At 38.7% G+C, this 14,343-nt stretch overlaps 1 protein-coding gene across 3 annotated transcripts in view; it reads right to left on the bottom strand.

Moving 5' to 3' along the window:
* LOC106078875 (uncharacterized) overlaps positions 1-14,343 on the bottom strand; it is an 85,293-nt gene that overhangs the window by 54,881 nt on the left and 16,069 nt on the right. The gene's annotated exons all lie outside the window — the stretch shown is intronic.

Here is a 14,343-nt window from a genome sequence, read left to right as displayed (position 1 = left end):
AGGCAGGGCAAAACGTCACCTCGAAGCAAGGGAAGACATTTCTTTGGCTGTAATTGCTAAATCATGAACAGGGCAGTTTATTTACGTCGAGTTCTGACTGGTGCTTAGAACTTGTTTTCTGTCTTAACGGGAGCTCGAGAGGAAGAAAGAGTTAAGGGACTTTGATTTGAAAAGTTGCTTTCATACCATTCACGCTCCCCCGACACATTGTAGTGAGGTTACACTGCAGTGTTACCAATCTTCTGAAAAAAAAAATACAGTGATTGTCCAAGTTGACGGTCTTTACAGACTATTCTATACAGGTTATGTACACTACAGATGCCCAACCTGTGACAGCAGCTGTGTATCGAGCATTGGCCTCTTTAGTCACACAAGAAGTTGCAAAGGGAAAAGGTCGTCTCTCAAGACGTCAAATGCCACAGAAGGAGGCAATGTACATATGTCTGTCTGACTCGAAACGCAAGAAGCTGTTTATTTCTTTATGTATTTGTATGTATGTATTTTGGGTTTTTGGCACATCGTCACAATTTAGGACATTTCTTTAATGTTATGACAAATAGTTAAATTTTCACTTACACCGTCCTTGCCATAGGTGCCCTAAAAGCGTGCACCAGCGCTCTTACAACTAGTTTCTGTACCTTTACAGTTTGACTCAGTGCACTTGCACTGGGAATCGGCGCAATATATTCCCGCGACATTTCAACTCAGTGCCGCTCATCCAAGTGCATCATAACCATTCATAGCAGCCCTTCCCGGAGCGGATAAAATATAATACATGTACTACTATTGCTAAAAGTCTGCTTATGTACCTACAGTACTCTCAACGAAACAGTGGGATGAAAACAGGTAGACCTATTTGTGTGGGCTAGGCCATTCACAGCGTGTTTGGTATTTGGATGCGACACAGTGACACAGAGTTCAAATTTAATGGTCATGTCCTTCAGTGAATCAGTGAATTCTACACACACACACACACACATTATAGGTATTGCATATAGCGTAGACCTTGCGGAGCTTTGATATACATCAAAGCGTGATTAAAAACCCGTTTAACCCGCAAAGTAAAGGAGGAGAAGTGGAAGTAGGGGAGAGAGAGGGGAGAGGGAGGGAGGGAGAGAGGGGAGAGAGAGAAAGAGGAGATGGAGGGAGGGAGAAAGAGGGGAGAGGGGGGATGGAGAGAAAGAGAAAAAAAAGGGGGAGGGAGAAAAAAAAAGAAACATTAACGGAACTTTATCTTATCTCATAGAAATAAGAACGAAATTAGTTACTAAAAATGTTATGGAGCAAGAGAGAACGTTATATAAAGTTTTTTTTTCTTTCTTGTACAACTAACAAACAAGTCTCTTCAAACATGTTCAAACAACAACATTATCCAACAAAACGTTTAAAGCTAAGAAAGCAGGTACACTCATGGTAGTGTCACTCATGGAATCCAGCTCAAGGAGAATAACAATAAGCACAAGTACAAGCAATGGATTGACTGGAAATATAAGGGCTCGCTTGGACCTAACCTTTATTCAAAGTACTCACCATCATCTTACTGCTTTCTGGAAATACCATCTCTCTACACTCACACTACCATCTCTCTACACTCACAAACATCTCTCTACACTCTAAATACCAAAGAATTACGAGCACTTAATTTTACAGACGAAAAACAAATGTGTGGAAACAGAGGGGTAGGTGGCTGAGTAAAGGAATAGTATCTAGTACGCTCAGATGTTCCAAGCTGAATTCACTGGTAGTTGAACATTCTGTACGTGAAATCAAATACGACAGTGACTATGAAATAAACAATGAACATTATATTGTACTAAGATAGCAGCCCAAAAGAGTCGCTGGAACAGACGAATTTACCTAAGGTTATTGGTACAACAGTAGAGCTAGAGATCTACCACACGATGTAACGATTCTTTACTGTACCGGTATGCTTAATGGAGTTATACAAGATTTTGTTAACGAAGATAGAGCGTGACAGTTCCAAAGAATAACTATTAATACAAATAACATAAAGAGGTGACTCCATTTAAAATGGTCAAAACACAATTCTTATTTGTCTAGATGTGCAGACGTGAAGTAAGAGTACTCCATTTACAAGATTAGAGTTAGCTCTAAGTAACAAAATAGCCAATAATTTTGTAAGAGAATATTTGACTGAGATAATTCCACAAGCACACTTTATAGTAAAGGTAGTACCTACATCTCTCAAGTTTCTAGGAAACTGATTTATTTGTATAACAAAAAAGACGTGTTGCTGGAACAGGAAGTCGAGGCGCTTCACTGAGAGTTTTTTTTTGTTTATCTTTTTCTGGCAGCCTGCCTAGCCCAACGCAGGTTTTTATTGTTCAGTAGTTAGACCAGAGTCTAGTTCTACACGTGAGGCCAGCTTTCTAAGACGTGAATGTCGAATTCGATGAAATAGTCTGTGAAGCTTCGATTGTGAGCTGAGATAAGAAGATAGGAAGGGACACAGCATACAACAGGACGTGGAAGAGATTTGAGTATTGGGCTATCGTCATGGAGGCACCAGAGTTTTCATTCCGTTCAACAACTCACCGTAGCGGTCGTCTCCGTAAACGCCAAGAGTGATATCTTTAGTTCCATAGGCAGCCGTATATATTTTGTGAATAAGAATGTGATTATATCAAATAATGCCGAGGAAATCTCGACATGAGTGGCAGAGGGGAATAAAATCGAAGGAACTATGTACAGGCTTGTTATAAATATTGTTAATTGGTATACAGTAAAATGGGGGCGTGGTGATTGGCGTCAAACCTGGGGGTCCTGTATCTGAATCTCGGTGAAGACTAGGATTTCTAATTTCGGGATTTTTAGGGCGCCCCTGAGTCCACCCAACTCTAATGGGTACCTGACTTTAGTTTGGGAAAGTAATAGCGGTTGGTCGTTGTGCTGGCCACATGACAACCTGCTCGTTAACCGTTGACCAAAGAAACAGATGACCTTAACATCATCTGCCCCATAGATCGAAAGGTCTGAAAGGGGATCTGTTACTTTTTTACTTTTATATAGTAGAATATGGTTTAGTTGAAGAGAATAACTATGGCTACCTAGTTGTTTCCTCTTGGTCAAGATTGTGAATATCTTCTGAAAAAAACTTTAAATTGTTAGAAAGAAGCTCGAACAATAAACGAATGTTGTTTTTTTTTTAAGTTTACCAATTCATTACATTTAACACATACAAGATGTTATCTCTCATCTCTGTTCTCAATTCATGGGCCAATCTAAGCCACCACATTGTCACGTGGTCAGCACACAGAAATCAAGTTCCACAGCTTCTCTCCCCCCCCCCCCTAATGAGTGGGCCTAGTCACATTTGATATCGTCTGCTCCAGAGATCTTAGTCAAGAAATTGAACAATCAAACTTGCCTTCTATTTTATATTAAACAGAAACGGATATCTTGCATGCACTTTTTTTCATGATTAAGAATACACTAGGTGTCTATGTAAAGAATGAAAAGCCATGTTGATATCAACAAATGAATAAAATGACTCAAAAGGACACAAAGTTGAAAGAATTATTTCAAGTGTTTCAAAGGGGAAATATTTTGAGGAAGAATGTTCGGATTGACACACACACACACAATTCTTATGTGGCGACAATATTTCAAAAAGCTCACCTTTTTTCCACAACAACATTGCGTGGCGCTCAACGCGGTGTGGAAACTGTTACTTGAGTTGGTTAGTGGGTTATTTGCTGTATAGACTAGAATAGTCAGGACATTCAGCTACTGACTTTTCTAACTAGTCATTATGGGGTATTGATTGAGACGGCAGTCGATACGTGCTGAAGATGTCGGAAACCATGAAGCATCTGACTACTTGATTTGGTTTATGGTACTATATAAAGGCCATGTCGTGACTTGGGGCGAAATAAATGACTTACACTTTTCACACTACCACAACCTGACAGTTTAAACAACGGGTTGATGTTGCAAGGAACGGAAAATACTTTGTGTGAAATCTACAGTGCCATACAAGAGGGAACTGGGTGGAGGAGATATATTATTTGTAGGAAGCGCCTTCTATAGTGACGGAACTAAAGAACAGACGACGTTGGGGGCAGGTCATCTCGAAACATATGTCAGAGAACAGAGGAGCGAAAATTGTATACCGGCAAAAACCAAAAGGCAGGCGGCCCAAAGGCAGACCACGGATGCGATGGATTGATGATGTGGAGGCAGATCTACTGCAGCTTTAGGGTTCGGACATGGAGGTGAAAGGCTCAGGAGAGATCTGAATGGGGTTATAAGAGCCTATCACACTTTATCATTCAAACATTGCATATGAAATACATAAACAACAGTAAAGACAAACAAATAAAAATTCTATATTATACAGAGTTATGTTTGTGTTGTAAATAGTACTGTCATTGCACTTCTAAAGTGTTCATTAACATAAGTCACAGTGGAGCTGTAAGTCAACATGACAACTCTGTCGTTTAAACAGTTGATCTCAAAACGAAACTAAAACTCAGATGACTGTCTTCATTTGCAATGCGATTACATTACAGTTAAAAACAACTAAACTAAAACAGATAATACAGAAAGTTTGTGCACACAAACTCGTAGGCGGCACCTGCGGGTCGGTCGTTCTGACCCATTACGTTATACACAAATCCACGACTAGTTTATAAAGCTAACATGTTCTCATTTTACTTTGGTAGTTACTGTCATCAGCCGAAGATAAAAATGTCTGTAATTTGGTGCACTACTGTCTCTGGTGAACTGATATATCAAGATGAGTTCACAAATGATGTATATATATATATGTGTGTGTGTGTGCATTTGTGTGTTCGAGTGTGTGAATCTGCACGTGTGCCAAACACGATTGCATAACTATAACTTGTGCCGAGTAAATCTCGAGATGAAGGTTATCAGTTGGGTTATCTTTCAAAACCTTTCCAGCGGGGCTAATAAAACAGAGGTTCTCAATCCTCAACTCTTTGATCTCCGAGAAGTTCTGTTAAACGCTTGCCAGTTCTTTTGTAAAAGAAATCATAGCAATACAGCGCCTGCTGTTTTTTTTTAAAGTGTCCATGCCCTGAAAAACAAATAAGGTGCGCACTAGCTAGTGGGCCCGTTCTTTGTTGCCTTTGTAACAGGCATCTGGATATCTACAGATTTTATATTTTGAAAGTGTTGAAACGAGAAAAAGTCTTTCTCATCTAAAGAGAATAACATTTACTTAAATGTAACTTTCGCTTTTTACAATTCCTCTACTCAAGTTGCACATTCATAGGTAAAAGCATAAAAAATGTGGAACTTGGCTGGACACGATTCTCGAAAACGGCTCTAACGATTTTCCTAGAAATTTGACAGTGTATGTATTTCTTTGTGAAAAGAATTGTTAGCTATTTGGCCACACAGGGAAAACTCTTGTTTGACCGTTAAAAATTAAATTTGGCAAGAGGACTAGAAAATCTTTATCTTGAACAGATTTACCAATGTAGGCCAATTCATTAAATTAATGTCCAGGAACATTTTGCGCACCGTTTCTAGGTCTAACTGTAAAGCCCTAATATTAGAATATTATAAAGTCTAGTATATTTATACATTCTCTGAACCATGCTTTTTTTTTTCTCGGAGGACTGGGGAATGGAATGGATGAAAGAATTTTCCTTTTTTTTTTAAATATAAAAATTCATAAGCTAGTAAGAGCAAAATAATAGCACTATAAGTTGTATAAATGAGGAATTGTCTCTAAAAAGTATTTTTAAGAATTTTCCTGTTTCCAGGTACATATATATGAGGCAAAAAGCTTAAGATAGTTACATAGCGAAACCACACTGTGAACTGAAAATATGTTGCCAAGTAACGCGACCAAGATAAGAGTGGTCACTTTAAACAACAGTAACGTCTTACAGTACATTCTCCCGGTACCTCTCCATTCAGGTGAACTTTGTTTACATGTCAGAACTAAAGTTTTCTTTTGTTTATCGGTTCTCTCTCTCTCTCTCTCTCCAGACACTTCCTTCTTTAAAAGCAAGTCTTCGCTCCTTGCAACTTTTCAACAATTGTAGATTTGATCTTTATTTCTACTTCCTCTTCTCTATCTTATCTTATCTTATATAATACAGACGTTACTTCAAAAAAAAAGAACATGATTACGTCCTACGTGTCATGCGTCTCTATCCCCGAACCAACGTTGTTTTTTTTTTTCTTAATCCCCACAACATAATTCCTGATTTTCAATCTTATTTAGACTCTTCATGTTGTAATTACAGTTACTTTCTCTCTCTCTCTTCATAAACTGTGTTTTAAAACTTGTGTTCAGTCTCTTTCTTCCAAACTGAAATATTCCTTCCTCGTACATTTGTTTGTTTTGTTCAAATGTTTTTCTTGTTTCGGAGGTTCCTTCAAAGATGAAGATAATCTACTGCCTAGCCCAAACCTCCCGCAGGACGACGGGGGATGGCAGCGGGCAGGGTTTGGGACACGGGAAAATCGAACGACAGTCCAGAGCGCATACCGCGGACAGACAGGGCAGCCATCCTTCTTAATTGAGTAAGCCAGTAAGCTATTAAGAAAAGAATTGAATTCTCCCAATATCTCTTGAACCATTCCATTTCCCCCAACAACACAGTAGCTCTTACAAGCTCACCAACCATGTGACCGTCCTTGAATGGTAATATCCTTGAAACCTGTTTATTTTACACACTTGGACTGTGGAACAGGTTAAACAGCAGAAATAATGGAAAGTTCAACACACTGAACAGCAGGCAGACTAGAGAGGAAACCCATAATCTATTGGACAACTGTGAAGCCTTTAACATGTAGAACAATAGATTGTGGAGCCTCTAACATGTAGAAAAATACATTGCTATGAAGTGGACACTGGAGAGTTTAAAGATTGCAAAGATTAAAGGTAGTATAGTAGATAGGTGGGCTAATTGAAAACAAAATTTTGTAAAGTTCAAAGGTTAAAGAATGGATAGGTTACAAAGTAGGTTGGACAGTGGATAGCTGGATTGAAACGGTATTTACGCCAAAAAGAGAACTTATTTTTTTAATTGAACGTCTCTCGAGAAGTAAAATGCCAAAGGCCACAGATACGTATTAATAAAAACACATACACTGTTAAAATGCATTAAAATAAATGAAAAAAAAATCCAATCTTGTTAATTAACTTAAAAATAAAATATATACAAATATTGAGGGAAAAAAACACATCAGAAAAACAAATTTAAAACAAAAACAACAACAACAAAAAAAAAACACAAAAAACAACAACACCTTAACTACCCAATTCAAAAACAACAAAAAAAAACACAAAAAAACAACAACACCTTAACTACCCAATTCAAAAACAACAAAAAAATGCGACTTTTTTCTCCAACCAGTTAGTCTAATGTCACAGTGTGTAATTAGCTGGCTTACAGAATAGAGATCCTGTCATTGTGTGGTGGACTTAAAAAAGTTTCTTTATTAAAGATGACAAAAAAAAAAAAAAAAGCGAAACTAATACTGAAGGTCGGAGGGTAGTGTTATGAAATCAGTCAGCAAGCAGGTTTCTTTTCTTCTCGAGTTCGTCACGGAGACGAAATGTACTCTACGTAATGTGCCTTGACGCATACTTCATGCAGGCATCCAGATACATAGACCAATAGATTTCTATGCGACTCTTTACGAGAGAGAGAAAGGGGGAGAAGGAGATAGATAAATTGATTGAAAGAGAGAGGGGGGGGCGAAATGAGATGGAAAAGGAGAGAGAGACAGACGGCGAGATGAGATCAAAGAAAAAGACGAGAGAAAGAGAGAGAGGGAGTATGAAAGAAGTAGCAGAACTTTATTATTCAAATCAAGCTAAAAGCAGCTTTTAGGCAGAACACGCATGGATTGCATGCACAACAGAACATTAATTGAGTTCCTTCCATGAAGAATTGAAGGGGAGATCATTTCTCTTTAAGTTTTCTCGTGAAGTGGCAGACGTCTTCTTTTGCTCTATTTAATACAAGCCTTCTTTCATTGATTGGATTGAGGTCGTCATAAAAACAAACAATAACATCGGAACCACTAGTAACAAACATTATAGCCATCTATATCAGTGAATGAATACCTACACAATGAGCTAACGACCAGTCTTATTTCTCGGTATTCTAGAGCATGATTTCAAAGTAATGACTTATTTCTACAAAGAAAGTAAAGCTAATACGTAGTCTCTACTATAAAGATGCGAAGGAGGCAACCAGAACTATATACATCCATATATTCTTGAATTTCCATTCTTACTGCCAAGACCTGCTCCTACGTAGATCTAACATAGTGTAGGGCAATATCCCATTGCCTGTGTCTACAAACAACAATGATGACGGTGTATCGATACCAGTTTCCCTGGAGTTGAAACATTCGATACACACTCAAAGACAAGTCAGTTCTTCAAGAGTTTAGGGTTCAGCCTGGGAACTTCAACTGATTGGGTTTTATACATATATCTATGTGTTTTTTTTTAGCTATTTAGTTTTACTTATAATGACGGATGATGCTAAACGTGTCAACCTTTTTATAATCGTCCTTCACTCTAAAGACACCATACATCTGTTCTTCGAGATAACTGATATATCGATATACTAGGTATTAATATTTCTTTATAGCAAGTATTCGTGCTTCTAGGTTCCATGTATTCGTACCTTAGCATACGTGGCATTAGTACCTCTAGATGCCCGGTATTCGTACTTTTTTAAAATTTATAGTCGATACCAATTATTTTTCTTCTAAATAACATATTTGTACTTGTACTTGATTGGTATTTGCACTTCTAGATGCCCGGTATTCGTACTTTTTTTAAATGTATAGTCGATACCAATTATTTTTCTACTAAATAACATATATTCGTACTTGTACTTGATTGGTATTTGCACCTCTAGATGCCCGGTATTCGTACTTTTTTTTTTTAATATCTGGTATCGGCATTTGTAGAAACCATTTAATGAACACTATGTTTATGTTTCTGATGTTCCAGCTACATCTCCACGCTGTGACGCAAGGGAGGGAATGCTCAGAATAGAAACAAATAGAAAGAAGAAACTTTCTCTGATATTTTGTAAACACTGTAAGATGACGTATTACGTGCGCGCGCGATGCCCAGACTTAGCAGTGACAGAAGTTTACAAAAATGCCAACGGACATGAAAGCGGTGAAACGAGGCAAATGATCAATCTTCTGGCAGATCTAAAGTTTATTTTTCCCCCCTCTTTGTCTGCCTATAGGTAAATGTGGAATGTCTATGAATAAGACAAACATACTCAACAGCAAACTTTCATGGGATGACCATCAACGAACTCTGGTAAAGTAAGTCAAAGGCTCTTTTGTCTGTTCAAACTAAACATCTATGAAATACATCTCGACTAATTTTGACAGTGAGAGAGAAAGCAATCTTCTAACATATAAAATAACTTGCTGGAAAGGAAACACACTGATGCATCGTTTGGACAGTCTTTTTAAACCAGCGTAAATGACTATAGACACACATGACCTTAGTCGACAATGATGTTTAATTAAAATGGAACAAAAACATCTCACACCACAACTAGATCTAGATTAGTTAACAAGATCTTTTACAAGTAGGCAAATTATACTGTAAGAATACATAAAATTATTTCAAGTAAAAAGGTACCCCTTCTCAGACTGCGAGCTCTGAGGCTATGGCCTATGGTAACGAGAAAGCTACGTGGCCCTCACAAGAACCGACCGCTTTATTTCACCAACGCCTTCACGTGTGTAAGGGACAATTTTAAAATCCCAAGGTTCAAAATAGAAAGTCTTCACGTGATTTCGATCTCGAGAACTCTCGGTTCGAAAGCCAAGCACTTGACCACTCTCTAATAAGACCCACATAAATGTGTTAGTGTGTGTGTGTGTGTTAGTGTGTGTGTGTGAGCAAAGGCCTTGAAGACATTTCCAATAACTAATAAGGAACGTTAAGTCTAGACTAAAGCAGATGTCAGTATTTTTTTTTAAAAAGTATCCCTTTCATCCACTACCCTTTCCGTTTGGTGGCAATGAGTTGTCTCTACCAGGAAATGTCCTTCACCTTAAGTAGATTCGTGCGATGAGTCCGGGTTTACGTTTGCACAATACGGGTCTTTTTGTAAGGGAGATAATGGAATTAATGCTTTGTGCAGGGGAGAGAAATCTGGTCACTCAAATATAAGAGGGTGGTGTGAAGTGTGGTAAGCATCAACAAACAAATTAATGTTACCATGCACTTTTCATTTAACTGGTTTCAGCCAGTGATGCACAAACAACGTCCCGCGGTCCACATCCGGCCCGAAAGGCGGTGCTAGCCAGCTTCTCGAAACTTTTGCCCAGAAGAGATCGGTTCCCTTGAACAGGACGAATTTTTGCGGCGATATGGCCAGTGATAAGTATGTCGGGAATGTACACGACTCTGAGTCTAAAAAGCTTTGGACACCACTGGTTGAAGTGGCACTACTGGTTGAAGCATGCAAATAGCCAACTGGACATAGATCATAAGCAAGGTAGTGTTTTCTTTTTTAAAATCACATGACCAAGAATAAGACGTGAATCTAGGAAACAGAGATAGTGTACGTTTGTCTTTTTGAGAAAAAGATAAAAAAAAAAGGTTTACAAACAAGCACAGTAAAGATAAGCATGTCAGATGAGCAGACAAAACAACTTCCAGTGGTCACATAAGTATGACACGGTTCGCATCAGGTGCCAATGGTGCTGCTTAAAACAAGGCGCCCCGAGAAAAATGATTCGTGAAAGATTTCTATTTAACAAAGTTGCCCCACCATCTGTTCCCCCTGTGAAAAATACTTTTTTTTTTTTTAATAAGGGGCGTCGCTGGGAAGCGAATAGGTGAACGGCGGGAAGTGAAACTAGTCCCCATCGGGTTACCTCGGGAGCCTGAGATACAACGCATTCAATGCAATGATATCAGATTCCCAGTGGGGATTTAAACGTCAGCCTGAAGTAAAGTGAAAAGTAAAGTTCCCCTTTCAGACCTTGTGGTCTATAGGGAAGAGGATGCAAAGGTCATCTGTTTCTGCGGCCCACGGTTAACTAGGGTGCCATGTAGCCAGCACAACGACCAATCGCCTTACTTTTCCCCAACTAATGTCAGGTACCCATTTGAGCTGGGTGGACTCAGAGGCGCCCAAAGATCCCGAAATTAAAAATCTCAGTCTTCAGCAGGATTTGAAGCCCAGTCTAAGCAAACCGCTGCACAGTTGTCAGAGTCACGTAAGCAGCAGTGGTGGTCTCTTAACGGGGTTTGGCGATTATATGAGAGGAGTATGAAGAAATTCCCCGACTTTGTCGCTTAGATTCAATAGAGAAAGGGATCAATGGTCGACACTGCGAAATATGATGTGACCCAACAGAGTATGGTCTCATACATTAATCAATTTTCAGACAAGACTAGGGGTGAGGAGCTGTCAGTCCACTCATGTCCGTTGAGGGAAATTCTTCTCAGCGTTCAAAGGGATAATGTGGATGCACAGCGCTCCGATTCCCTAATGGACTTCTTCGAAAGTGAATGATTCAAGTAGAAACCAAAACTGACATTCAAGTCTCAAACACATCAAGATTTTTAAAACAAGACTGTGGAGTATGCACATAGAAAATAAATTCCAGGGTGTCTCCGACCTTGAGGCTAATCTTTCATTCAACTTGCGCTATGAAAAACCGAGCAGATGAACGAGTTCCCGCCAAAAAGACGTTCCAAAGTTCTCTAGCTTGCAGCGCCAAAGACTTTAGGCTACTTTTTTCTTTTGTTACGGGTAAGGAAGAAACGGTGGCTATCAAGCGAATTTTTTATTTTCTCTTAATAAGTGTTTGCCTTACATGTAGTGTGTGTATTAGATATACGTTTTCCTAAAGTGAAAGTCTTCAGCACTTCAGTCTATCTAAGCTAACAGGTCAGCTGGTGTTAAGCTGACTGGTTTCTGTAGTCATAAGATTCAAACCTAGGTTATAGGTTGTATAACCAGCGTAAAGATCAGGCGACATGCCTTGTAGACCTCCATTTTGGTCGCTGTGGTGAGCTTCTGTCTAGCGAAGGTTGATGCGGCCTTCCCTATGCGTTTTTTTTTTAATCTCCTCTTCTAGAGATTTGACACGAATTAAATACGTCAGGAGAAAGGCAAGAAGACCAATGCAGACAAACAGATCAGAAGAAATTGAATATATAGTTATTAACAACAGACTATAAGCAGTAACTAACTAAAGCATAAAAGTACAATTTATAGTAGAATTAACCGAGTCACGCGTTTAATACAATAGACTACAATTAGAATTTTGATTCTTTGGGTGTTTGGGAAACATTTTCTCTCAAATCTCTTTTTATATCATTTACAGTCCAGTCGTTAGTGAAAGGGTACTTAAGCCAGATTTGTTCAAACGTATCCGTAAGACGGTTAGCTGTCCTTCCCACTTGAGTGTTATCTTCATGGCGTAGGCCTACTCCAGTAACATTGCACTTTGCGCCTGCACCAGTCACAACACAATCACTCTCACTCTGAACTAAGCGAATCGCTGTCAAACACATGGCCGACACAGACATTAGGATGCAAGCAGAGACGAACTAAATCCATTAGAAATGTGAAAGAGAACAAGAAATCTAGATCCCTAAACGTGTTACGTTTCTTAGACTGTTATAGTGCATTGAGTTCATGACTACATTAAACAACTGGTTCATTATGTACGTCTTTAGTGTGTGTTTCCTTATACGCATTTCAAATCCTCCCTCCCCCCATTACAGAAACGCCACTTCAACAGCCTCTAGATCTTTCATCCTATAAATAAATGAGCCCTAACCTAGCTGAACATCAAGCTGGTATAGCTAGAACCACGTAACTCTCTATCTGTAGTCTGCTATTGAAACCAATGACCTTAGGTGCCCTAGATTTAACACAGTGTGCTAAAGATTGAAGTGAATGATTAACTAAACTAGTCTTTACACACCCGTTAAGCCCAGTGTGTTGATCTAGATAAAGCTAGCTTTTGAATGGTGAAAGTATATCAGGGGGCGCTAAGTGATAAAAAATAATAATGTCGGATTATCGCACTTTGTTCTCACACACGAACAGGGCTAGATGTGGACATTTTTATGTCTCTACGTCTGCCATTAGGCGTGGTGGCTGAGCGGTAAAGCGCTTGGCTTCCGATCCGGGGGTTGCGGGTTCGAATCCTGGTATTTTTAAATTTCGAGATCTTCGGGCGCCTTTGAGTCTATCCAGCTCTAATGCGTACCTGAAATTAGATGGGGAACAGTTAGTTGGTCATTGTGCTGGCCACATGACAACATCGTTAGAAACATTTACATTATCTGCCCTATAGACCACACATTTCTGAAGGGGAACTAATTTACTACGCCTGCCATTGTGATACTGAATGAAAAGTCGGCCTTTGCAGGTGGCTAACAGTGTCCCCTCACGAGCATGCACCGCACTATTCTTTTGATACCATCTGCTCAACATACTTATATGCGGGGCTAATGCCATGCATTTTAAATCACAAAACCGATATGTTATATACTGAAATACAGGGTGGCGGATTAATTCAGTAATATTGGGAACCATTTAGGCATCTAGAATAATCTAGAACAAATGCCATGAAAAGTTGTTATATTTTGGGTTAGAGTTAAGCACTGTATATAACAATGTCCCCGCGTAGTCCAATCGAATGACATTATCTAAAGTGAAAAGTGGTATGACGATCACTATCATCCCAACTCAGTCCTATCTCACAACTGCAGGTTACATGCATACTGAAAGATAACTGGATTACATTTACTAGAGAAGAAGACTAGCTATATGTCACTGGCTACATTTACAGTATGACCCCTCCACACCTAATTCAATGCAGGTTGGGTGAAACTGTATACATCTGCATATTCTTTCCTATTAAAAATGCTGAATCATTGAAGCATGAAAGTGCACTTTTATATTGGGGGGGGGGGGCTGATTATATTTCAATTTAATGCAGACTTAAAGCTTAAACAGGCAAAATAACAAAAATAAAAATATCCTTTAAAAAAAAAAAAAGCTTATCGAAAGGGGAAGAAGTACGAACTTCATTTTATATCTATCAAAAATGTACACGTTATTTCCCTTATTCGATAGCAAACTAAATAATTAATTACCAATATTTAAATGACTAAATTAGTATTTTTAAAAATTGATTTATGTTATGTTAAATAGTTATTTAGAGTTTACACTTGAACGGAGAATGTGTGAGGAAGAAATAACGCTAACGATTTTTTTAAGGGGACTAAACCCAACTAATTTAGCCATATATGACAGAAGGATTAGTCTCCCTTGTAGGTATCAAACAAAATAATTAATTACAAAGTAATTA

The sequence above is a fragment of the Biomphalaria glabrata genome, chromosome 16 (genome assembly GCF_947242115.1).
Source record: "Biomphalaria glabrata chromosome 16, xgBioGlab47.1, whole genome shotgun sequence".
Lineage (NCBI taxonomy): Eukaryota > Metazoa > Mollusca > Gastropoda > Planorbidae > Biomphalaria > Biomphalaria glabrata.
This window is presented reverse-complemented; position numbering and strand designations above follow the sequence as displayed.